The sequence below is a fragment of the Octopus bimaculoides genome, chromosome 25, assembly GCF_046866305.1.
Source record: "Octopus bimaculoides isolate indiv1 chromosome 25, ASM4686630v1, whole genome shotgun sequence".
In the NCBI taxonomy this organism is placed as follows: domain Eukaryota; kingdom Metazoa; phylum Mollusca; class Cephalopoda; order Octopoda; family Octopodidae; genus Octopus; species Octopus bimaculoides.
Genome location: NC_142952.1, coordinates 21294674 through 21320738, shown reverse-complemented (window position 1 = coordinate 21320738; position 26065 = coordinate 21294674). Strand labels below are relative to the sequence as shown.

The 26065-nt window shown below is 36.4% G+C and overlaps 1 long non-coding RNA gene across 1 annotated transcript; it reads right to left on the bottom strand.

Moving 5' to 3' along the window:
• Positions 1 to 8023: 8023 nt before the first annotated feature.
• On the bottom strand, positions 8024 to 25751 carry LOC149131121 (uncharacterized). Its single transcript, XR_016238313.1, has 2 exons — positions 23559 to 25751; positions 8024 to 9084 (listed from the first exon to the last, which is right to left on the bottom strand). It is a non-coding gene; the product is annotated as an uncharacterized LOC149131121 (long non-coding RNA).
• Between the last annotated feature and the right edge of the window lie 314 nt (positions 25752 to 26065).

Genomic DNA, 26065 nt, shown 5'->3' with positions numbered 1-26065 from the left:
GGTAAATACCTTTGTTTTTGCAGCAAAGCGCCTGATATCAAATATGCTGCCAGAGGTTCGATAATGGATGTAAACACCATATCTACAATTTCTGAATGCAATGCAGAAAACCATCGCAAAATATATGGCGAATAAAGTCGGTGCCAGAATATCCCCTTGCTTCACTCCATTTTGTATTGAAATGGGCTCCGACATTTTACCTCCAACATTAACCTTACCCATCATGTCTTCATGAAAAGACCTAACAACAGCAAGGAACTTTTCAGGACTACCAAGTACATACACACTCACACACACATATATATATTTAGATATATATACATACACACACACATATATATATACACATACACATGTGTGTGTGTGTGTGTGTGTGTGTGTGTGTGTGTGTGTGTGTGTGTATGTCATCATCATCATCATCCTCATCGTTTAACGTCCCCTTTCCATGCTAGCATGTGTTGGATGATTTGACTGAGGACTGGCAAGCCAGAAGGCTGCACCATGCTCCAATCTGATCTGGCAGAGTTTCTACAGCTGGATCCCTTCCTAACGCCAACCACTCCGTGAGTGTAGTGGGTGCTTTTACGTGCCAACAGCATGAGGGCCAGTCACATGGTACTGGCAACGGCCACACTCAAAATGGTGTTTTTTTACATGCCACCTGCATGGGAACCAGTCCAGCGGCACTGGCAACGACCTCACTCGAATGATTTTCTAATGTGCCACCAGCACAAGTGCTAGAAGGTGACACTGGTAACAATCACGCTCAAATGGTACTATTTATGGGCCACTAGCACGGAAGCCAGACAGCTGCTCTGGCAATGAACACGCTAGGACAGTGCTGTTAGTGCTCCACTTGTGCAGGTGCCAGACATCGAATACGGTTCAATTACAATTTCACTTGCCCCAACAGGTCTTCGCAAGCAGAGTTTAGTGTCGAATGAAGGAGAGGTTGGCATGGGTGCCAGTCGTCGGATTTGGTTCGATTTCGATTTCAGATTTCAAATTCACTTGCCTCAACAGGTCTTCGCAAGCAGAGTTTAGTGTCCAATGAAGTAAAGATACGAATAAGTGAGCTGGCTACACTTCTGGCAGAGGCCACAGATTATGTTCTCACTTGGCTTGCCGGGTCTTCTCACGTACATATATATACATGTGTGTGTATGTGTATATGTGTGTGTGTATATATATATATATATATATATATATATATATATATATATATATATATATATATATATATATATATATATATGGTGGTTGGCCATTCATGCAGAGTTTGACCATCTCCTGTACCTATAACTTAGCACCTGATGTAGCTTTTTAAACCAGACAATGTTCTGATTCAGATTGGAGCCTGGTGTAGCCATCTGGTTCACCAGTCCTCAGTCAAATCATCCCAAGTCATGCTAGCATGAAAAGCTGACGTTAAACGATGATGATGATGATGATGATGATCAATTGATAAATATATTTATCAATCTATCACTCCTTAGAGGGTCTTTAGATTTAGTCTCAACGTACTTGTCCCACCATTCCATGCTCTCCACTCATTTGCATTTGTAAGAATGAATTTTTTATAACATTTTATATATATATATATATACTAGCAGAGGCACCCGGCGTTGCTCGGGAATGAAATTGTTGCTTATATACTTGAAGAAAAAAAGGCAAAATATGCGTATAGAAATTTGAGAGGACATTCTGTAGATGGCTGGGCGTCTCTCATGAATGGGTAAAATTGAAGATGTGCCAAAAAGCCTCATTGGTACTTGGAAACTTTTACGAAAATTAAAATGGGGATTAAATGGAAAAAATGATTTACGTGAATATCCTCACAAGAGTAATTGAAATAAATGGCGATTGTGGAAACCCCCACGCACGCGTGCGCGCATACACACGTGTGTCTTTGTAATTATGTTTGTATACATTTATGTATGTGTGTGTTTGTAAGAGACAGAGTGTGAGTGAGAGAGAGAGGTTTGTTGTCATGTATACATACATGCATAAATATACATACATCTTTGGATGTATGCATATGACAACACAGCCCTTGACTCACTCACACTCTGTGTCTTACAAACACTCACATGTGCGCATACACATGTGTGTCTTTGTAAATATGTTTGTATACATTTATGTATGTGTGTGTTTGTAAGAGACAGAGTGTGAGTGAGTCAAGGTGTGTGTGTGTGCGTGTGTATGTGTGTGAGACAGAGTGAGAGAGCGGTGTGTATGTAGTATTTATTCTCTCTCTATCTCTCTCTCTCTCTCTCTCTCTCTCTCATACACACTCACACACAAAATAGAGAGTGAAAGCTTTTTGCCGTTGTTACGTCAATACCGGAAGTTGACATTGAGGAACCTTTTTAAAGAAGTGAATCTTAAATATAAAGCAATATTATTTATTTTTAATTAAAAAAATCAAATGAAGAGCCTAAGATTTATCCGAGGTCAAATTATTCACGCATCAGAAGTATGGTGAAGTCGATTTCATGTGAAAAGCAATATATATATATATATATATATATATATCCATCAGTCTGTAAGAATCAAAAAGTGTCAAGAATGTGATTTTATGAGGATACCTTTGACATTGTCCACATGGTTTGTAAGATTTTTATTAATTTTCTACCAGGACATGAACTCTGGAAGTGGTTGTAGAAAGTAGACTTCCTTGAACTGTATTATATACCTTATATACCATTTATAAATTTTAAAAAAAAAACACACCAATTTCTATGGATCATTTAATTGAAACTCTTAACCGCTCTTAATTTTAGAATAAAAAAATTTTTATTTGTTCTCTTTTTCTCACACTTTCTTCATACATATCCCACATGGGTTTTATTTACATGTATTTTTATGTATACTTATATTTTACAAATATTTTTTTAAGTATTCATGTCAATATGTATGTGCATTTTAAGTTGAATCTATAACTGTATGAGTATGATTGCCTAATTTGAGTTTACATCTTAATTTTTATATATATGTGTGTGTGTGTCTGTGTGTGTACATATATATATACACGACACACACACACATATATAAAATCAAAATAAGTAACAGGATTTCAAGTAGAAATGGAGTATGACCATTTCAAGTGGCTCCATTTAATTGAACAATACAACCATTACATTAATTTAAATACAGTGCTATCTTCAACTGCACAAATATGGATTTTCAACAGACAAGATATATTAATATAATTTTTCTTAAACATTTTAACAGAGTAAGAGGATGGAAGAAATTCATGTTGTCACTATTGTAGCAAGAATAGCTAAGAGAATAACAGACTACAATTTTTAGAGTGGCATGGAAAACAGTGGGGGTCATAGGGTTGTAATTAATTTCCAATTTATCTATCTCCTTATCATCCACAAATATCTAAGACTAGAAGACGGCCTATATTTAGAATAAAGAGCAAAGCTCCTAGGTGGCTGTTGGTCATAAATTTCAGACAGCCAAAGGTACCATCTACCCACAAGAAAAGGAAAGAAAACTTTAGAAAGAGTCAATCAGATGGTAGTAAATGTCTAAACGTTTTCTTCCTGGGTCTACCTCTACCACAGGTTCCCTGCAGTTAGAAATCGGCACTTGAGAATCTGCATTAAATTTTATCAAAAGCTTGGTGATACTTGCTCAAAGGCAAAGTTTTCAAAAAGTTTTCATCATTCTCAACACAATCAAGGAGATCTTGTGCAACTGAAACCCAAGCGTCTCTTTGGTCAGCTGAAGGCATTTTCGGCACAAACTTGGCAGACACATGTCTCATACCTAAATCGTCAGTGATAATGGACTAAACTGAGTAATTCAATGATTTCCCCTCACAGCTGCATGCTTATCTGCAATGCTTTTCTCAGTTCTGCTGGTTTCAGGTCTTCAAGAAAGTTCATCAATATCAACATTTTTTCGGTCATCTTGGATACGTCTCAACCACTTGTACACTTGTGTGCAGCTCATACATTCCTCTCTATACACTTTCTGCAACTTTGTGTAGGCCTCTGAGTGGGTATCACCATGACACCTTTCTTTGTCATTGTCAATGCGATGATCACATGCTACACACGTTCATCCCCCACATTGCTGTAAACAGTGGAAGTGAGCTAGAACATTAAAACTTAGGGTGCATGCACAGCAGAGTTCAAGGTCAATCTTTGCCAAGCAGCTTCACTCTGTGTACTTTAGCTTCATTACTATAGCAACAGACCGGATACTTATTGATCAGACCTTATACACACACACACATATATATATATATATAATATATATATATATATATATACACACACACACATATATATATACATACATATATATATATATATATATATATATATATATATATATATATATATATATATAATATTAGGGACAAAATCCAAAATTACAGGTAAACACTCAATTAAAATCAATTTATAAAAAATTAAAATTAAATTGAGCTTTATAGATAAAATATATATAAAATATATAGTTTTAGGGAAAATAACCAAGTTTCAAGAACTCATCTATGAAAATCCACTATCACATATAGAAAAATTAACAATTAAAAGCACAATAAATGAGTATAATATCAAGCAAAGTAAATATCATAAGATAAATATAATAAAATAATTACACGTGTTTCATAACTAATTTTCAAATAGAAAGGAAATTTAAATCGATTAAAATCAATTGAAATTATCGAAAATAAATTCTATTCAAAAATATAGCTACTCGTCAGATCGTAAGTAGAACAATAATTAGATATATATATCTCAACCAACAATAAGTACCAAATGAATTAATATGAAATACTTATTTTATAAAGATAGAAAAATTATTAAAAATATCAAAATATCAAAATAATAACCATTCAATAATCCTCCCTTCATCCATTATAATAACATGTATATTATATACAAAAAACAGCTTACATAAATTATCATTGTTTTAAATAATCTTTGTTTTAAATACAATTTAAACGAAGTTTAAGTTTAAAATAATAATGAAGATAAAATTAGTACATTGTGCTTTTAATTGTTAATTTTTCTATATGTGATAGTGGATTTTCATCGATGAGTTCTTGAAACTTGGTTATTTTCTCTAAAACTATATATATATATATATATATATATATATATATAAATAATAATAAAGGAGTTACGAAGCAAAAACGTATAAATTCAAATGAACATATTTATCTTCTTCAATATATATTTCAGTATAAAGAATTCATTAAGCGGCTTAAATCAAAATTTCTTTACACATCATTCAGGAATAAATATAACATCAGAAAAAATACATTCCGTTTAAAAACACAAACCGTTCATGGCCAAAAAATTTTTTGGCCATGAACGGTTTGTGTTTTTAAACGGAATGTATTTTTTCTGATGTTATATTTATTCCTGAATGATGTGTAAAGAAATTTTGATTTAAGCCTCTTAATGAATTCTTTATACTGAAATATATATTGAAGAAGATAAATATGTTCATTTGAATTTATACGTTTTTGCTTCGTAACTCCTTTATTAGTATTAATATAACCAAAAGGATCGATTCTTGAAGAGTCTGCATACCTTCACTGTCGTTTTTTTCTGCTATTTTGGTGATGATTTTTTGAGTTAGCTTACCAATTATTTTTGTTGGTAGTTAATTTATAATATATATATATATATATATATATATACACACACACACACACACACACACATATATATATACAGGGTACAATGGGCTAATTGGTGCCCTTTTACATTTTTAATTTCACGAATGCACATTGTTTGTTTTGGATTTTGTTAAACTAATATACCTACTTGTTGTTCCTACACCTGTTGTCGGCTTTTGTTTTCTGTAAATTTGAACTACATACATATACATATATATACATATGTATATACATATATATACATATATATACATATGTATATACATATACATACATATACATATGTATATACATATACATACATATACATATGTATATACATATACATACATATACATATGTATATACATATACACACACATATATATACACATATATATATTACATGGAAAAATGCAAGGAAGAGAAATAATATTCTTAAGATTATAAACCTGGTAAAGTACAGGACAAATTTTTACACTTGGAAAAGTTCAGGAGAACTTATTACATATTGTAAAGTACAGAACAAGAAAATTTTTACTTAAAATATTGCAGCTAATGATAAAATTTCAAATAAAATATTTAGATTTAGAAAATATTAGCTTTTATTAAAACTAAAAATGTTATTACAAGTGATTACTTCTATTATTACTTGCTACTTCTATTAAAAATTAAAAAAATAACTCAAAATATTTTTTGCACTTTAAAAAAAATAATTTTTTTAATTAGAAATTTGAAGATAGGTTAAATAATAATAGTACATAATTAGTTAGTACAATAGATAGAATAATATAAAAATTATTTACATATTACAGTAAAATCTACCTATAACAAATTCTCAGTAAAATTTGCTTGAGTTATTGCCAAGTCTTCCCATTTTTTTTAGTCTAGACCCAATGCCTATTTTTTACGTAATGAATTTGCCTGCCATATATAAATTCTACTTTGCATAAAACTTTAGCTATATTGGTACTTCTAGCTCTCATTATTTAAGTATTCTAGTGTGTCAATATTTCAACAAAATGATGGTACCTTTTTTAATTAAAATGTTACTTTGTAAATTAAAATCAAATAATTTTTAATATTCAAATTTTGCAATATTTTAAGTAAAAATGTTCTTGTTCTGTACTTTAACAGATTTAACAAGTTGCCCTGAACTTTTCCAAGTGTAAGAACTTGTCCACTACTTTTCCAGGTTTATAAGAATGTTATTTCTCTTGCTCGCATTTTTCAATGTAATCCATGTTTTTTCCAGGCTATGCTATTATGCTAATTAATAATGTGTCAATTAATAATTTCTGATTTTACCTTATTAAAATTAATAATGTGTCAATTAATAATTTCTGATTTTACCTTATTAAAAATTGTCTGTCATTTAAGCTGATGTAATTAAACTAATTGCAAATTAGCAGTGTTGTTGACAATTTTTTCCTTACCTCAATGATGCTGGTGACATATATTAAAAGTCCCCTTATAGAACTATATTCATAAAAAAGTATAGAACTATATTATCATCCTCAAATTTGAGAAACAAGCACTCATAACTTTTTTCTTTTAAAACTTCATTGCATAAGATTGATACCATGAAATTCTTCGAATTGAGCTCTATCATTCAAGCTTAATTAAATTATAGTTTGTTTTTAAAATATAAAAAGTTAATTATACTTAAATCCAATTTTTTGCCCTACTTATATATTTTTCATATTTTACCTCACAACTTTTTTGATACAAATTTTTGTTGCATGGGACCAAAACTATGAAATTCTTCATGCTTTCGTCTATCATTGAAGCTATACTCTCCTGTAACATTGCTACAAATTTTGATGTAAACTTGTTTCTACTGAACCAAATCACAATTTTGTTATGCCAAAATGTAGCTAAGGACCAGTCCTCTTCAAAAATGTTAACAGTTTTCAATTTGGTTAAGAACTGAATTAGCAACAAACTCTGAAAGATGCTGCATGTGAGTAAATTGCAGCCTTGAGAATATTATTCAACTACTACTGTAGTTGAATGATATGTATATACATATATATACATACGTATATACATATATACATATGTATACACATATATACATATGTATACACATTTATATATATGTATATACACACACATATATATATGTATATACACATATACATATGTATATACACATATACATATGTATATACACATATACATATGTATATACACATATGCATATGTATATACATATATACATATGTATATACATATATACATATGTATATACATATATACATATGTATATACACATATGCATATGTATATACATATATACATATACAGTATCTCTCAGAAGTATGTACACCCCTAAAGAAAATTCCATAAAATTGCCATTAATCTGATAATATTGAAGGAAATCAAACGAAATTTATATTGAATAAAATATATTATGCATGCAAACATTATACAAATATAAAATGCAAAACAATAAACATTTTCAAAGATATGAACGAAACAAAAATGGATTATTTGCTATGTTCAATATTTGGTGTGACTGCCCTTGCTTTCAATGACTGCCTTAAGTCTTCGGGCATAGTCAACTAAGTTTCCGCATATAACCAATGAAATCAACCTCCATTCATCCTGAATGATGTCTTTCAACTGTGTTACATTGTGGGGACTTTTCTCCTCAACCTTCCTTTTCAAAACACCCCACAAATGTCTTTTGGGTTTAAATCAGGTGACATGGTAGGCCAAGGTAATAACTTTACCTTTTTATCTTGTTGGAACATGGAATGTCTTTCTAGTTCCTTGATGCTTTTCAACATTGTTTTCTGCAATATGTCACAATAAAGCCTTGAATCCCCAAGGATGCATGAATGCAGCCATGTTTCATGGTAGGCATGGTGCATTTATCACTATTATCTTCACCTGGTCGTTGCCATACTCACTTAATAGCATTTGACCCAAACAAGTTGATCTTAGTCTCATCAGAAAAAAGAATTTTATTCCCAAACTCCTTCCCTTTATTGACATAGGTTTCAGCAAAGAAAGATGACTCGATTTATGCCTGGTAGTGAAGAGAGGCTTCCTACGAGGAATGCATCCATGAAGTCCACACTGGTTCAAACTTCCGCAAACATTCTTTCCACTAACAGAAGACACTTACTTCTTGGGCCAATAATGAAGCAGTACAACACCTGTCGTCCATCACGCAATGTTGGATGTGGCGAATATCATGTGCAGTTAAAATAGGACAATGTGGACGATGCTTATTGCTTAGCCATCCAGTAGCTTTCAATTTCTGAATTACTTTGGCAACTGTGTTTACACTAATATGTATTCATTTGCTAATTAACTTGTATTCTAAACCATTCTTGTGCAAATTAAAAATAATTTTCTTCAAATCTTCATACAATTCCTTTTCTTTTGGTGCCATTTTCATCACAATGAAGAAGATTTTCACCATGGTACACAAATCAGAATTCCTGCAGATGCAATAAGAATGACCAGAGCAAAAATGTCAGAAGAAATAATTTATCAGAATTAAAATTATCAGCATACCTGAATTTAGTAAAAAAAGTGGATAAAATATTGAATATACCAAATTACCTTTAGGGTGTACATTAGGGTGGAGTGAAAAATGCAACTTTCAAAATTAGTAACCAAGAATTGATATTTTGTTGCAAATTAGTGCTAAAAGAAAGGTGTCTAAAGAACTTTGCATCATCATCATCATCATCATCGTTTAACGTCCGCTTTCCATGCTAGCATGGGTTGGACGATTTGACTGAGGACTGGTGAAACCGGATGGCAACACCAGGCTCCAGTCTGATTTGGCAGAGTTTCTACAGCTGGATGCCCTTCCTAACGCCAACCACTCAGAGAGTGTAGTGGGTGCTTTTACGTGTCACCCGCACGAAAACGGCCACGCTCGAAATAAGCCAGTCCAGGGGCACTGGCAACGATCTCGCTCGAAAATCCTACAGGAGCCAGTCAGGCGGTACTGGCAATGGCCACGCTCAAAATGGTGCATCTCATGTGCCACCCGCACAAGAACCAGTCCAGGGGCACTGGCAACGATCTTACTTGGCTTGCCGGGTCTTCTCACGCACAGCACATTTCCAAAGGTCTCGGTCCGTAGTCATCGCCTCGGTGAGGCCCAATTTTTTCAGGCTCATAATGAATACATATTTCTATGTAAAAGAATGCAAAACAGTAAATATAGTATCCTTAAGAGGTTGCATTCCCAGTTTCAAAACAATTGACTTATATCCTGATGTTCTGCATTGACTATAAAGAGAACGGGAGTGTGAACTTCTCTCCAGTGCCGCTGCAATGGTCATTGCCTGTAGATGTACATCCTATGTGTGTGAAACTTTCTGCTTTGTACCTTGATTTTAGGCCATTGTATTAAGATTAATGATCATGTTAAATTTAGTGTTGTTTACATTTAGTGATGAATCATAAGCCAATAACATGTCATGCTATTGAATGCCCAGTATTTGGTATGTCATGTGATCTTAGTGAGTGAGTTTTGCCAACTTACAAGGACGTACTAAAATGTGTTTTATTTGAACGAGAAAAAGAAAAGAATGTAGTTAGGAAAGATCCTTCAATTACACAAATTGTCAAGATTGTAGCAGAAAAGATAATCCTTCTTTGGCAAAAGGCATCCATTCCTAGTGTTACAATTGAGTCAGTTAAACCAAAAATCTTAAACTTCTGTCGAAAGTACCTAGCATTACTAAAATCAGTGAAAAATAGAAAAAATGTGCCATTGTTTCAAACAAAGTGTAATGTGTTTAAAAACAATGCAACAAAAGATTTATTTGACATTTCCTGTTGCAAGTGCAACTCCTTTAAAAACTGCAGTTGTAGGAGAGATAAAAAAGCACCTCAGAGAAAACAAGATTTTTTACAAGATCAACAGACAAATCGACAAATGATCATTGGTGGAATAGATCAAGCAGTCTATAAACAGAATGTTCAGAAGTTGGTTAGAAAGAACTGGCCAGAACACAGTCGCCCTTCTACACAAAAAAAAAAAAAAAAAAAAAAATGGAAAAGAAAGCAAAAATTGCTAGCCAAACTTCGTTAATGGTTTAGGAATATTAACAAAAGAAATAGAAATTCTAACATAAAAATAAAGGTGAGAGAAAAGAACACAAATATGTAATGTAAAACTGTAGCCACATTTCCATAAGTTTCATGAGCATTCAGAATTTTTAAAAAATTATATATATATATATATATATATATATATATATATATATATATATATATATATATATATATATATATATATATATATATATATATATATATATATATATATATATATATATAATAGAAGCAGGCATGGCTATGTAATAAGAAGCTTGCTTCCCAGCCACATGGTTCCAGGTTCAGTCCCACTGCATGGCACCTTGGGCAAGTGTCTTCTACTATTGCTTCGGGCTGACCCAAGCCTTGGGAGTGGATTTGGGAGACGGAAACTGAAAAAAGACCATTGCATATATTTTATATATATATATAGATATAGATGTGTGTATAGGTGTCTTTGTGTCTGTGTTTGTTTTCCCCCCACCCCCCAAACCACCGTCGCTTGACAACCAATGTTGCTGTGTTTACGTCCCTGAAAATTAGTGGTTCGGCAAAAGAGACCGATAGAATAAGTAGTAAGCTTACAAAGAAAAAGTCCAGGGGTTAATTTCTTCGACTAAAGGCAGTGCTCCAGCATAGCCGCAGTCAAATGACTGAAACAAATAAAAGAATATACATATATATTATGTGGTAAGGCTTCAGCAAGTGAAATAGCACTTTATCAGCTAAGAGAGTAAAGATAAACAATGTACTCTCTTTCTTTCTCTTTCTTTCTCTCCCTCTCTCTCTCACACACACACACACACACATTTTCTGTTATCTTTCACTTGTTTCAGTCATTGCAGTGCAGCCGTGGTGGGACACCATCTTGTGCAGTTTTAATCAAACAGATTGCCCACAGTACTTATTTTTTAAGTCTATTGCTCTCTTTTGTCGAAACAGAGACATTAACAAGCCAACACCACTTTTCAAACAGTGGGAAGAACACAGGCACAAAGACACACATGCACATATATAACAAGCTTCCACACAGTTTCCAGACTCACTCACGAGGCATTAGTTGGCCCAGGAGTATGGCAGAAGACACCCAAAGTGTTGTGTAGAAGGACTGAACCTGAAACTACAAGGTTGCAATGCATCTTAATCACACAGCCAAGTCTGTGCCTATGTATATGAGAATGCATATGGTAGAAGGATAGTCTTCCAAATGTGGAACCAAAAGAGGCATTGGCTGTCAGAGTTGACAGCAGTGTGATAGCAGTGTGATAGATAAAGCAATTAAGAATATGAAGATGGTGAAAGTCCCTGGTCCATCAGGAATTACTGCCGACATGCTTAAAATACTGGATGGACAGTGGTATGGGCTAGTCACACGTATAGTTAATCAGGTAGTCCAAGAAAGTGTCATACCCAACCACTGGTGTAACAGCATTATAGCCAACTACTAAAAAGGTAAAGGAGATGCCTTAGACTGAGGTATCAAAAATACTATTTCAAACTTCATGCAATAGATTTCTTAAGCAACACAGTTCTCCTGCCTTTAGTGTGACAACATAAACATGACTAAGTGTTTCTTCTTTGAAAACGTTCAAATGGCCTTCAACTTATTTTCTTGTTTCCTTCTTTGCCATTCTTTGTTACTACTGTTTCAAGTGAAATACAGGGTACTTCAACATAAAGTAATGTTTTTGCGAAGTCATCATTGATGTGCATTGAAAAGAATTCTATCAATGCTGTTCTCATATGTTGTTCATTGACAGCCATGATGATGATGATGATGATCTTTTCTCCTGCCATGCCTCTGTCTACCTCTCCATCCTCTCTAAATCAGTCCCTCTCTCTCTCTCTCTCGTAGTTTTTCCTTAAGGTTTTCAGGTTCTGGGTATATATAAATGAGAAATCCATTCTAAATTATCTCAATCTCTTCTCCGCTGACATACTACGACGAAGTCTCCAAGATGCAGATAACAGAGATTTTTATTTATTTACGGCCTCAAACATCTCATACCTTTCATGCTTTAGTCTGCCCTCTATTATTTATCTTGTTTCTCTCCATGAAATTCAATTGAATTCAGTTTTTGTCTTAAATTCATACTTATTCATTTTCTAAGCTTCCTAAATTCATGCTACGTATATATTCTATTCACCTAGATTTCATTGCTCTTTTAAAAATTACGATTTATGCATTGTTGTCTCTCAAATATTTAAAATCTACGATCAAGAGCCCTATCTCCTCGCTGATGGTACACCCGCCCCTCCACCCCCTCCACCGGAAGTGCATTCCTCTGTCATCCTGTCATCCTCGGCTGTCTCCCAGAACCCATCTAGCGGCCTTGGCCACCCTCTGCCCTACCTTTGGGTAGCGCATTAAGTTTGAGTAATGTTTGCAGGTTGTAGGTACTGTTTTGCTTATGAATTCTTCCAATTGCAAGTTTTCTTTTCAGGTACACGACACTGCTTTTCCCCTTCCCAGGCTACAGGCCCACACCCCCAACACCCATACTGTTAGGATTGGCACTCTCAACGTCGGCACGCTGAAAGGTAGATCTGGTGAAATTGTTGAGATGCTTGAACGGAGACGCGTAGATATGTGCTGCATCCAGGAAGTAAGATGGAGAGGAGGTTCTGCGAGGTTCCTCACAGGCAAAGAACACAGGTACAAGATTTTCTGGGCAGGGAACACTGACGGGGTCGGGGGCGTAGGAATACTTCTAGCGGAGAAATGGGTGGATAAGGTAATCGAGGTCGTTAGAGTAAGTGACAGAGTACTTAAGATCAGACTAGTGCTTCATCATAGATTAGCTACTGTCATCTCAGCCTATGCACCTCAACCGGGGCTACCAGATGGTCTGAAAGATCAATTCTATGACACCCTCTTGCAAACTACCTCGTCGACGAGTGACAGGGACCTTCTCTTTGTGGCTGGAGACTTCAATGGTCATGTCGGACGTCGTTGAGATGCTTGAACGGAGACGCGTAGATATGTGCTGCATCCAGGAAGTAAGATGGAGAGGAGGTTCTGCGAGGTTCCTCACAGGCAAAGAACACAGGTACAAGATTTTCTGGGCAGGGAACACTGACGGGGTCGGGGGCGTAGGAATACTTCTAGCGGAGAAATGGGTGGATAAGGTAATCGAGGTCGTTAGAGTAAGTGACAGAGTACTTAAGATCAGACTAGTGCTTCATCATAGATTAGCTACTGTCATCTCAGCCTATGCACCTCAACCGGGGCTACCAGATGGTCTGAAAGATCAATTCTATGACACCCTCTTGCAAACTACCTCGTCGACGAGTGACAGGGACCTTCTCTTTGTGGCTGGAGACTTCAATGGTCATGTCGGACGTCGTGCTGGAGGCTTCCATGGCATACATGGAGGCTATGGCTTCGGTTCCCGCATCGAGGAGGGAACCAGACTGCTGGAGTTCTGTGATGCAACCGATCTTATGGTCTGCAATACCAACTTCAGGAAACCTGCCAGTCACCTAGTCACCTACCGCTCCGGCAGACACTCTAGCCAAATCGACTACATCCTCGCCAGAAATAGGGAAAGAGGGTGGCTTATAAATGCCAAAACCTACCCAGGCGAAGAATGTACCCCACAACATAGATTAGTAGTTAGCGACTTTGGGATCAAGGCAAAATGGGTGCCCAGAATTAGACAGGCTTGGAGGAGAAGGGTGTGGAAGCTTAAAGACCCTGCAAATGGACAGAGACTTAGAGACAAGTTACTTGAAGCATTTAACGAAATAGAAGGGGATATAGCATCATACAACGTAGAAGACAATTGGAGATTTCTGCGGGACAACCTGTTGAAAGCCACCGACCAGATTTGTGGGTGGTGTAAGGTCCCCTCCCGACCCAGAGTAACGTGGTGGTGGAACAAGGAGGTAGACAAGGCTATTAGACAAAAGAGACAGGCTTGGAAGGACTGGAAGAACGGTGGTAGCAGGGAATTGTACCAATGTGCCAGAAGGGAGGCTAGGCGACAGGTTTATTTAGCCAGAGGGGAAGCAGATAAGAAAAGATTTGCCAATGTTCTGCGCCGTGAGGACCAAAGACTCGAGGTATTTTGTGTTGCAAGACAGTGTAGGAGAGAAATGTGTTCGCATGGATGATGGTACGCTTGCACTAAATGAGGATGCAAAGAAAGAGGTCTGGAGATGCCACTACAATAGATTGCTTAATAAAGAGAATGAATGGGAGGAAGAGAGCCTGCCGTATGTCGACCCAATAGAGGGACCAGCTATCCGAGTTGATAGTACCGGGGTAGATAAAACAATTAAGAGTATGAAGACCGGGAAAGCCCCCGGCCCATCAGGAATCACTGCAGAAATGCTCAAAATATCTGGCAGTGTTGGCTATAGCCTAGTCACCCGTATTACGAACCAGGTGATACACGGAGTCATACCCAATGACTGGTGTAGCGGCATCATAGTCAACTGCTACAAAGGTAAAGGTGACGCTTTAGATACAAATAATTACAGAGGCATCAAGCTGTTAGATCAGGTTATGAAAGTTACAGAGAGGGTCATAGCCCAACTAATTAGGGAGGGAATCAATTTAGATGAGATGCAGTTTGGGTTCGTGCCAGGTAAAAGCACTACTGATGCCTTATTTCTAGTGAGACAGCTGCAGGAGAAATACCTAGCTAAGGATAAACCTCTGTACCTGGCTTTCGTTGACATGGAGAAAGCCTTTGACAGGGTCCCCCGATCCCTTATCTGGTGGTCAATGAGGAAACTTGGGATAGAAGAATGGTTAGTGAGAGCTGTGCGAGCCATGTACAGAGATGCTGCCAGTAAGGTGAGGGTTGGAAATGAGTACAGCAATGAATTCCGGGTAGAGGTAGGGGTCCACCAAGGTTCCGTCCTCAGCCCCCTCTTATTTATCATAGTCCTCCAGGCAATCACAGAGGAGTTCAAGACAGGTTGCCCCTGGGAGCTCCTCTATGCTGATGACCTTGCCCTAATTGCGGAGTCACTATCAGAACTAGAGAAGTTTCAGGTGTGGAAGCAAGGTCTAGAATTGAAGGGCTTTAGAGTCAACCCAGCTAAAACCAAAATCCTAATAAGTAGGAAGGTAGATAAAACACAAACCCCTTCAGGTAGATGGCCCTGCTCAGTATGTAGAAAAGGAGTAGGTAGTAACTCTATAAGATGTACCCGGTGCAAGCTATGGACACATAAGAGGTGCAGCAACATCAAAAGCAGGTTAACTAGCAAGTTAGTTTTTGTTTGTGGCAGATGTGCAGGTGCAATAAAGACTGTAAACAAACAGGAAACAACTTCTATCTCATTCCAGGGTGAAAAACTAGAGGTAGTCGATAGCTTCCGCTATCTGGGCGACCAAGTTAGTTGGGGGTGGGTGCGCTGAAAGTGTAGCTGCTAGAATAAGAATAGCCTGGGCAAAGTTTAGAGAGCTCTTACCCCTGCTGGCGACAAAGGGACTCACTCAGAGTAAAAGGCAGACTGTATGACGCATGCGTACGAACAGCCATGCTACATGGTAGTGAAACATGGGCTGTAACTGCTGAGGACATACGTAAGCTCGCAAGGAATGAAGCCAGTATGCTCCGTTGGATGTGTAATGTCAATGTGAATACCCGTCAGAGTGTAAGTATCTTGAGAGAAAAGCTGAACATTAGAAGCATCAGTTGTGGTGTGCAAGAGAGACTATTGCGCTGGTATGGACATGTGGTGAGAATGGATGAGGATAGCTGCGTGAAAAAGTGCCACACCCTAACAGTTGAGGGAACCCGTGGAAGAGGTAGGCCCAGGAAGACCTGGGCTGAGGTGGTGAGGCAAGACCTTCGTACATTGGGCCTCACCGAGGCGATCACTACTGACCGAGACCTTTGGAAATGTGCTGTGCGTGAGAAGACCCGGCAAGCCAAGTAAGATCGTTGCCAGTGCCCCTGGACTGGCTCTTGTGCGGGTGGCACATGAGATGCACCATTTTGAGCGTGGCCGTTGCCAGTACCGCCTGACTGGCTCCCGTAGGATTTTCGAGCGAGATCGTTGCCAGTGCCCCTGGACTGGCTTGTGCGGGTGGCACATAAAAGACACCATTTCGAGCGTGGCCGTTTTCGTGCGGGTGACACGTAAAAGCACCCACTACACTCTCTGAGTGGTTGGCGTTAGGAAGGGCATCCAGCTGTAGAAACTCTGCCAAAACGTCCGCTTTCCATGCTAGCATGGGTTGGACGATTTGACTGAGGACTGGTGAAACCGGATGGCAACACCAGGCTCCAATCTAATTTGGCAGAGTTTCTACAGCTGGATGCCCTTCCTAACGCCAACCACTCAGAGCGTGTAGTGGGTGCTTTTACGTGTCACCCGCACGAAAACGGCCACGCTCGAAATGGTGTCTTTTATGTGCCACCCGCACAAGCCAGTCCAGGGGCACTGGCAACGATCTCACTCGAAAATCCTACGGGAGCTAGTCAGGCGGTACTGGCAACGGCCACGCTCAAAATGGTGCATATATATATATATATATATATATATATATATATATATATATATATATATATATATAGCCTGGTCCAGTCGCTGGCTCTCTAGAGCTCAGTCAAACCATCCAACCCATGCAAGCATGGAAAACAAACAGCAAATGATGATGATATATATACTAGCAATAATATCATCGATCGGATAATTACTTTTACTGTTTCTTGGGCTGAGAAGCTAGTAAAATGGGTATATCATATAGAAGAATAGCTTTATGGAATCCAGGTGACTGCTCAATAGCACTGAGAAGGCAACAGGTGAAGTGAAAGACCCATTTGTCACGGTTTCTTTTGACATTTGAATAGGCCAAAGGGAATTGAAAAATTCAGTTTCAAATGTGTACCAGGGTGAGACTATAACTACAGATTTAGGTTTACTTGTCTTGTATGTGTGTATTATATAAGAGAAAAACATGTAATAATTGAAGTAGGAAAAAGATGGATTTCATATATGAACTTCTGTTTGTTCTTCAAGTTGCAATCCAGCGATTTTTAGTGTTTGGCCTTGAGTTTTATTAATGCTCATGGCAAAAGAAAGTGGGATAGGAAACTGTAATGGCTTAAATTGGAATGGGACATTAGATGATATAACTGGTATGCAAGAAACGAAGACAGTGTCACGTTTACCACGACCAGTGAGAATATTTGTCTCCATGCAATTCCTCATAGGTTTGTGCACGATTAGTGTTGTACCATTGCACAATTTTTGTTGAGACAAATTAGGCAGTATTATAATAGGAGATATAGAAAAAGTATAATAGCTTCCCTTGATCCATTTACTTTCATTTTGGTGGACAAACAAACACACAAACGGACAGAATTTCTCTTTTATATATATAGACAAGATATAAGATAAGAAGAAAAAGCATAATAGCTTCCCTACATAAGAAGAAAAAGCTTAAAAGTTTCCCTTGAAATATTTACTTTCATTTTGGAGGACAAACAAATGGACAAAATCTCTCTTTTATATATATATATATATATATATACATAAAAATCCAAACTGAGGGAGCGAAATAGGTAAAATGTACTCTAGATATGTTTCTTAACTAGCTCGTAATGCAATTGTTGTGCAATGAACTCTACTCAACGTAGCTAATCATTAGGCTTAGATAACCTTACCAAATATTACATTGTCGCATGGAATTTCTACACCAGCCACAACAAAAAGCCAGTTGTAAAAAATAAAAAATAAAACAAAAGAACCAAGAAAGTAAGTTTAGAAAACCAATGAGCAATATACCAAAGGGTGAGACCCAAAATATGTGTGTGTAAAAATTATGAAGACGAATAAAGGCCTATTAAATAATATACAAAATACATACTTGATTTATTAAAATTATTACTGCTTCCAGAGGGTAGACCAATTGCTTTATTTTGCTTGGTACTGACTCCAGATGAGAAGGGGAGATAATTTGGTTATGTTTCGATATAACTTGAAGACTTGTCAATGACATAGCTGACCCAATCAGCTGTTAAGGTACAGTACTTGGGTAAATACGTAAAAAATCTTTTTTTTTTGTGGGTGGAAATGTATGCATTTCGTTTGATGTCAGCATAAAGTGAAAGAGAGAGAAAATGGACAGGGACGTGTGTATATGTTGATGGGGGGAGGAAAACAGAAAGTGTGTTGTGTGTGTGTGTGTGTGTGTGTGAGAGAGAGGTGTTGTTCTGTGTGTGTGTCTGAGGGAGAGAGAGAGTGAAAGCATACATTTTTTTAAATTTTTCCCTGCATATTTTTTGAGTAATTTTGAGAGAGAGAGAGAGCTGTGTGTTGTCAGAAAATGAGAAAGTGTGTGGTGTGTGTGTGTGTCAAAGAGAGAGAGAGAGAGAGTGAGTGAGTGAGTGATAGCGTAAATTTTATTTACTTTTCTCACATCTTTTTTTAGTGAGCGTTTGTCTGAGAGAGAGAAGTGTGTTGTCAGAGAGATGTGTCTTGCTTTGTGTGTGTGTGTGTGTGTGTGTGAGTGAGTGAGAGAGAAAGAGGGGGAGAGAGTGATAGCGTAATTTTTTGGTTTGTTTATTTAGTTTTTCACGCATCTTTTTTTTAAAGAGTGTGTGAGTGATTGAGAGAAAGAGAGATAGGTGTTATGTATGTGTAAAATGGCTAGGATCGGTCACACACGCACACAAACATACGTACACCCACTATCTGCCATATACACGTACATACATAAATACATATGCATACATGTGTTTTATATGTGTGCGTGTGTGTGAGAGAGAGAGAGTCCCTGTCCATTTTCTCTCTCTTTCACTTTATGCTGACTTCAAGCAAAATATACATTTCCAGCCACAAAAATTAATGAATGAAATTTTTTTACAGAATTTACTGAACGCAGTATGGGAACAGCTGACCTGCGCGCACACGCCTTCGAGTCAAAACGAAAGATTGCCAATTTCAAGAATCAAGAAATCTCCAAAGTTGATACGAGGACAGCTGCAGTTTTGCGTTCTGACTCAATAGGCGTCATCAGCACAGCAATTGTACGTTATTTTCAGAAAACGAGATACGTTGACAAATACCAAAAAGAAGAGTAAAACACGCACATATATACATAGGCAGACAGACTGAGAGACATGTACTATTCATACATACACACACATACGAACGCAGGTTGCTTTATTTATAATTTTTATGTACGAAACGAAAATTAAATGTACATATTTAGTAGCGTATTACACTTATATTTACAACGAAAAGTGACTGGAAAGTTATGCCGTTGTTGATTTCGTCTGTTGAGGATTGGGTAAAATGGTAGTAATAGCTGTAACTTGCAGAAAGTCAAAAAATATATATTAACTCTACTTCTTGTATAGGGTATTTAGTTCGTAAACAAGTGTTTACTCGATTAATAATAAATCTGGCAACGACGTACAAAAGAGGATACTGTAAAACATGTAAATGTACAAAGTTTTGTTTTGAAGATATTAAATTCAGTGTCTACTGTTTATTGATTTGTAAATAAAATCTAATGTTCTTGTACATACATATTTTAATTTTTACCTAAATAATGTATAAAGTGTAGGAAAGTCAATTCAACAAGACAGTAAAAATTTACAAAGCTATAAGACTGTCAATACAGTGCTTTTTATTGATAGACGATAGGACATGTCCACCTAAGTTTTTGTTTCTTTCCTGTAAACATCGATGTCTCCTCGAGTTAATTATTGCCTGCGATTGCTCCTGTAGTAACTATTATAAGTAATAATATTATAATTACATCATCATTATTTTATCACCACCATTATTAATTACAATCACAATGGATTTAATAAAATAACTGGACATTCAAGTTTCTGATGTACAGGAGCAAACCGGGATGTTGTGGCGGCGCTCATGTTTTTAATAAGAACATTAGTTATGCTTTAATTGGAGAGAAATGCTTGTGGACTCGTTAAGCAATTTGACCAAAGGCTAAACAACACCACATTATAGGTTTCTTAAAAAGTACAGGAAACTTCGTTTTTTTTCTTCTTTTTCAGAGAAAGAAAGAAAAAAACACAAAGAAGAAAATAAGAGGTCATGATGATTGATGCCAACTTTTTACAAGACATTAATGAATCAGTTGTAATTATTTCCAGTTCAAAATCATTATCTCCACTAATATATACACAGGGTTCAGACTATGAGCTTCCACAACTTTACCCGCCATCGAAATTAAACTTCTTTGTCTTAAAGCCAACATCTCACTCACTCTCTCTCTCTCTCTCTTATATACACACAAGCACACATTCACGCGCGTGTGAACACAATTCACACAGATACAAGCGTATATAATAGTGTACATATTTATCAATATATGTTATAGCTATACAATATATACATTCATATATATAGGTAGATTATTTAGACCGAGTGAAATTATATATAATAAATAATGTAGTGCCAAACATCCCTGAAAAAGACAAAACGTGTACAGCTGGTATGTCTGATCATATATTAGCTCGATCAGGGGCTACCTGGAGTTAATTCATTCGAGACACAAGAGAGCCCTCTAAATGGTTGATTGCTTGGGTTATTAGAAATAGTTACCAGTTACCCTCAGCTCACACCATACCATATCTTTAATAACGATTCGTTCGTGATACAAGAGAGCCTAAGTGGTTGCTCAGTGTACTAGAAATAGCAGCCTCTAACGCGCACTGTACTCGCTTTAATAATAGGGAAAGAACACGTCAGGCAATGTTATCCTAATTACATTTTTTTGAAAAAAAAAAAAATAATAATATAAACGCGGAATGGTCATGACACTATGCCTTGGCTGGGGTTAACCTAGGACTAAACAGCACACATACATACGTACAAACGGGAAAGAAGATTGATCCTATTTACATGAAAAAAAAAATACCGGAGAACTTTCACCTAATTCTTCCAAATCTTTTTGTTAAAACCGAATTGAAACCATCCGTGGGGAATTTTTTTTTTTTTTTCCAAAATGTATATCGTCATCCAAATATCTCAGATAAATTTGCCCCAGATCAGCTCTTATTGAGAAAGAACTATGATAAAAGACGTCCCATCCATGACCACTTCGTCTTTGTTTTCTGATATACTAGGTCCACATCATCAAATATATCTTATTCTAAAGACAAATATGATTTGAGGGAGATTTGGCTATTTTTTTGTGTATGTGTTTGCGCTATTTATCAGGAATCTTCCAAAGGCAGTGGAGATGCAGAATCGTTTCTGTGTCGAGCGACTCTGCGTTATTTTAGTTCCAACCCCGCAACGGTCAACTTTACCCTTCATCCATCCAAGTATCGATTAAATAAAATAACTGTTAAGTACTGAGCTGATTTATATAATCTTAACGTGAAAGGAACTATAATTCAAAGATTTAAAACTTTGTCATTCATCCCTCTGGAGTCAAATAATTGAAGTACTAGTCACGTACTGAGGTCAATATACATGTGTGCGTATATACATTCTAGATTTGAAGGAATTTACTAAAACAGTATGAAAAACACTTCAGTGATCGCTCCGAGTGGAAGAAATAACAACCAAATCTCTATTATCACACACTTTTTTTTTTAATAAATAATGAAGTATTCCATTTTCGGACAACAAATTTAGATACCTGATTTACGAAAAATGTTATCGATGAATGCTAACGGTTGGAGAGTCTTTGATAAGGTCGGTTTCGATTACGTAGGACTAACATGACATGGGGTCTAAACAATAACAATACGCAACATAAACAAATACTTGCGTTGCAGTTAAGAAGAAATTGAGATCAGCAGAGAAGAAGTTTTTAATAACTCTCAAATTCGATACTGTAAGCTATTTATTTCATCATCTCAACAGCTCAGATGAGCCTTTTCTTTCTATCACCCTCAAAATTTCCAAAAACTGTATCAAATTGAAATGCTCCATACGAACATATGTATGCATGCGTGTGTACAGGCGCGCGCGTGTACTGTAGTAATGGTTTCGAAAGTAAAGAAACTTTTACTATTAGACGATGGAAGACCAAGAGGCACATTAAAATGAATATAATGATCGACAAGATATATGTACATTATGTGTGTGCGCCTCAACACACACATAATATACATATGTATACACTGACTTCTCAAATAAAGACCAGTATAGCAAGGTAAAAATGAACAAACTGCGGAAACATGCATACAAACATGTACACAGGCCTTCGTGCATACATATATACATCCACGCACAAGCAGTGCTCCAGCATGGATTCAGCTGGAGTATCTAGAACAAAATTAAGAACGTCACCTACAAATACATACATAATACATACATACATGGATAAACACATACATACTAGCTTACAGTGCCCCAGTTTGATAAAATGAAATGAAGCATATAACATTATACTTAAATAAATACATATATAACATACATACACACACACAGATGTAATGTAGATGTCATCAGCAATGATGTAGACAATTATCGGTGTTTTCAACCCAGTTCCCGGTATACATAATTTCGTCGTCCCAGGGGCCGTGGTTCGATTTCCAGTATCAACTTGAAAATCGATTTTATATAGTATCGATTATACGATGTTTGTGTATGTGCTTATAATGATGATATTTTGGAAAACACAACTTTTAGAGAATAGAAGAGAGTATATATGAAGAAGGAGGTCAGGGAAGAAAAGAGAGATGGAGTTGTGGTGACATTAATGCTTTTTCCTAACAATAATAACAAAAGACAATTTTAATTAATTAACCAGTAAAACACAGAGCAACAACAATGATCGTTTACAATTAAAAAAGCACTATGGTCAGTTATATATGTAGCAAAACGAGAAGTTGTGATGTCCATGCATCTCTCAGAAGCCGCACAGCACTATTACTAGTAGTAGTAGTAGAGTACTTACCCCTAAGAAGACCAGTTTTACGTTTCTTACCAACATTTTCCAGCTTGTTTGTTGTTTATTTTAAAGTTATCCAAATTTGTAAACAAACGACGACAATTGCAGATGAGACAGAGGCGGTGTTTGAAATAACGATGATGATGATGATGAGTTATGTGGCGAGATAAATAGATATGGGTGACGGGGTGAGCGGAGGTAACGAGACAAAACAACACACAAAGTTGGAGATAGAAGGTAGTGTTAAACAAGAACGATAGCAGCTCACCGTCCTTCTTTCTGTATAAAACTGTCGGCTTTTGTGTTGTGTTATGTGTGTAGATATGTAGTGTGTGACTGGGATGTGTGTTTTGTGTTTGTGCTGTGTGTGTAAAATGAGTTGTGTGTCGTGTTAAATGTTGATGTGTTCAAAAAAAGTTTGCAGTTGCTTTCTAGTGGGTATAATTATGCGTGTGTAATATACCTATATGTGTGTGCGTATTTACAAAAGTGTATCTGCATAGTTGTGTTTTTAAATTAATATATATATATATATACTTATTTATATTCATGATTTAAAACATTGTAAGCACCCATCTTTTATTTTGTGGAGATGCATAGCTCTCCATTCCTCCATAAACTTTTGGCTTTTGTGTGCGTTGTTTCGAGATGTGCTTAATGTAAATGTTAAAAATGTTTTCAGTTGCTCGCAAGTGGTATAATTATATATATACATGTATGTGTGATGAGAAAGAAAGAGGAGGTTTATATCAAAATAACTGTGTATGTTTACATGGTTTGCATACATGTGTGCGTTAATATGTGAATGTGTGTATATAAGTTCTATATATATGTATGTTTATATATATAAACATACATACGCATATTTAAAATACGTAGCAATTTACCATGTCCTACTCGTATGTTATATATTAGTAATACAAATATCTTGTTCATCAAAAGTTAGAGTATTATATACGTACTTTATGGCAGTAAGTATATCTATGTGTGCTTAAGATTCGTCTGTATAGATATTTATTGTATGTATAAACTTGTATGCATATCTACACAGGAGCGTGAGTTGAGAAGTGCGTGAACCTACATAAGTACATACATATATATGTGCATGCGTAACTATGTGGTGAATGTATGTGGAGGGTTTTATGTATAGTTGTGTCCATAAACGCATACGATGTATGCGTGCGTATATGCACTCATATGCGTTTATGAGGGGAGCAAATTAAGAAAAGTACGTATCTTGTTTTGTCGACTATTTAATATGAGTCTATGTATATATGTGTTTAGTACGTATAATGAATGCATGTACGTCTTGTTAATGTTTAATTCGCTATTTTAGACGTCATATGTGTGTGGAAGAGAGAGAGAGGACGGGAGAAAAAGAGAGAGTAATCAGTAGACCGGTCTGAGAACAGGTGCTTATTTTTGTATATTATATCCAGTAACATAACAGTTGGACAGAGTTCGATAAAATCACCGAGTCGACTAAATTCTTGCAGGAGATGTCCTACTATAGTAACAGTTAAATGACTGAAAACCGTAAAAGAAAATACGTGTTCGTATATGTGTGCCTTAGTGTTAGTAGGTGCGCGTATGCGTATTACGTGCCTCTAGTGGTTCTCAACCGGGGTCCTTATGACCCTTGGGGGTCCATATAAGATTTTACTGTTAAAATTTATCTGCAATGAATTGTTTATACTTGTCTAACGCACAAAATATTCTGATAACTTTTTTCATACAATTATTAATAATATTTCATAATAAAAATATAAGATTTTTTTAAACCATCGAATGGCTATGGGGTCCAGCCGAGTGAAAAAGGAATCAAAGGGGTCCACAGACAAAAATGGTGCGAACAACTATTCTACAGTAATGAAAATTATTAAAATTTAAAATTACTTGAAAGACGGGAGAAAAGAACTGGATACACACATAAATGAAACAGAAATATTGTCCATTTTATGTTGTGTCAGGACCGTCTTAGCAGCCCAGGGTAATTCACTGCACTGAGCTGATAAGTATTTACTGACAGCAAACCTCTAGACCCTTGAGGTCCCCAGGCAGCTATCCAATATGCTTAAGACGACATTGGTGTGTGTGACTCCACCCCGTCCGCATTTCCTCATGTTTTGTACTTCTAGTCCTTGTTACTGTAAAGTTCTTGTTACTGCTCCAGCATGTCCACAGTCAAATTACTAAAGCAAGAATATATATATATATATATATAATGTGTGTGCGTGGTATGGTGTGGAGGCGCAATGGCCCAGTGGTTAGGGCAGCGGACTCGCGGTCATAGGATCGTGGTTTCGATTCCCAGACCGGGCGTTGTGAGTGTTTATTGAGCGAAAACACCTAAAAGCTCCACGAGGCTCTGGCAGGGGATGGTGGCGAACCCTGCTGTACTCTTTCACAACTTTCTCTTACTCTTACTTCCTGTCTCTGTTGTACCTGAAATTCAAAGGGTCGGCCTTGTCACATTGTGTCACGCTGAATGTCCCCGAGAGATACGTTAGGGG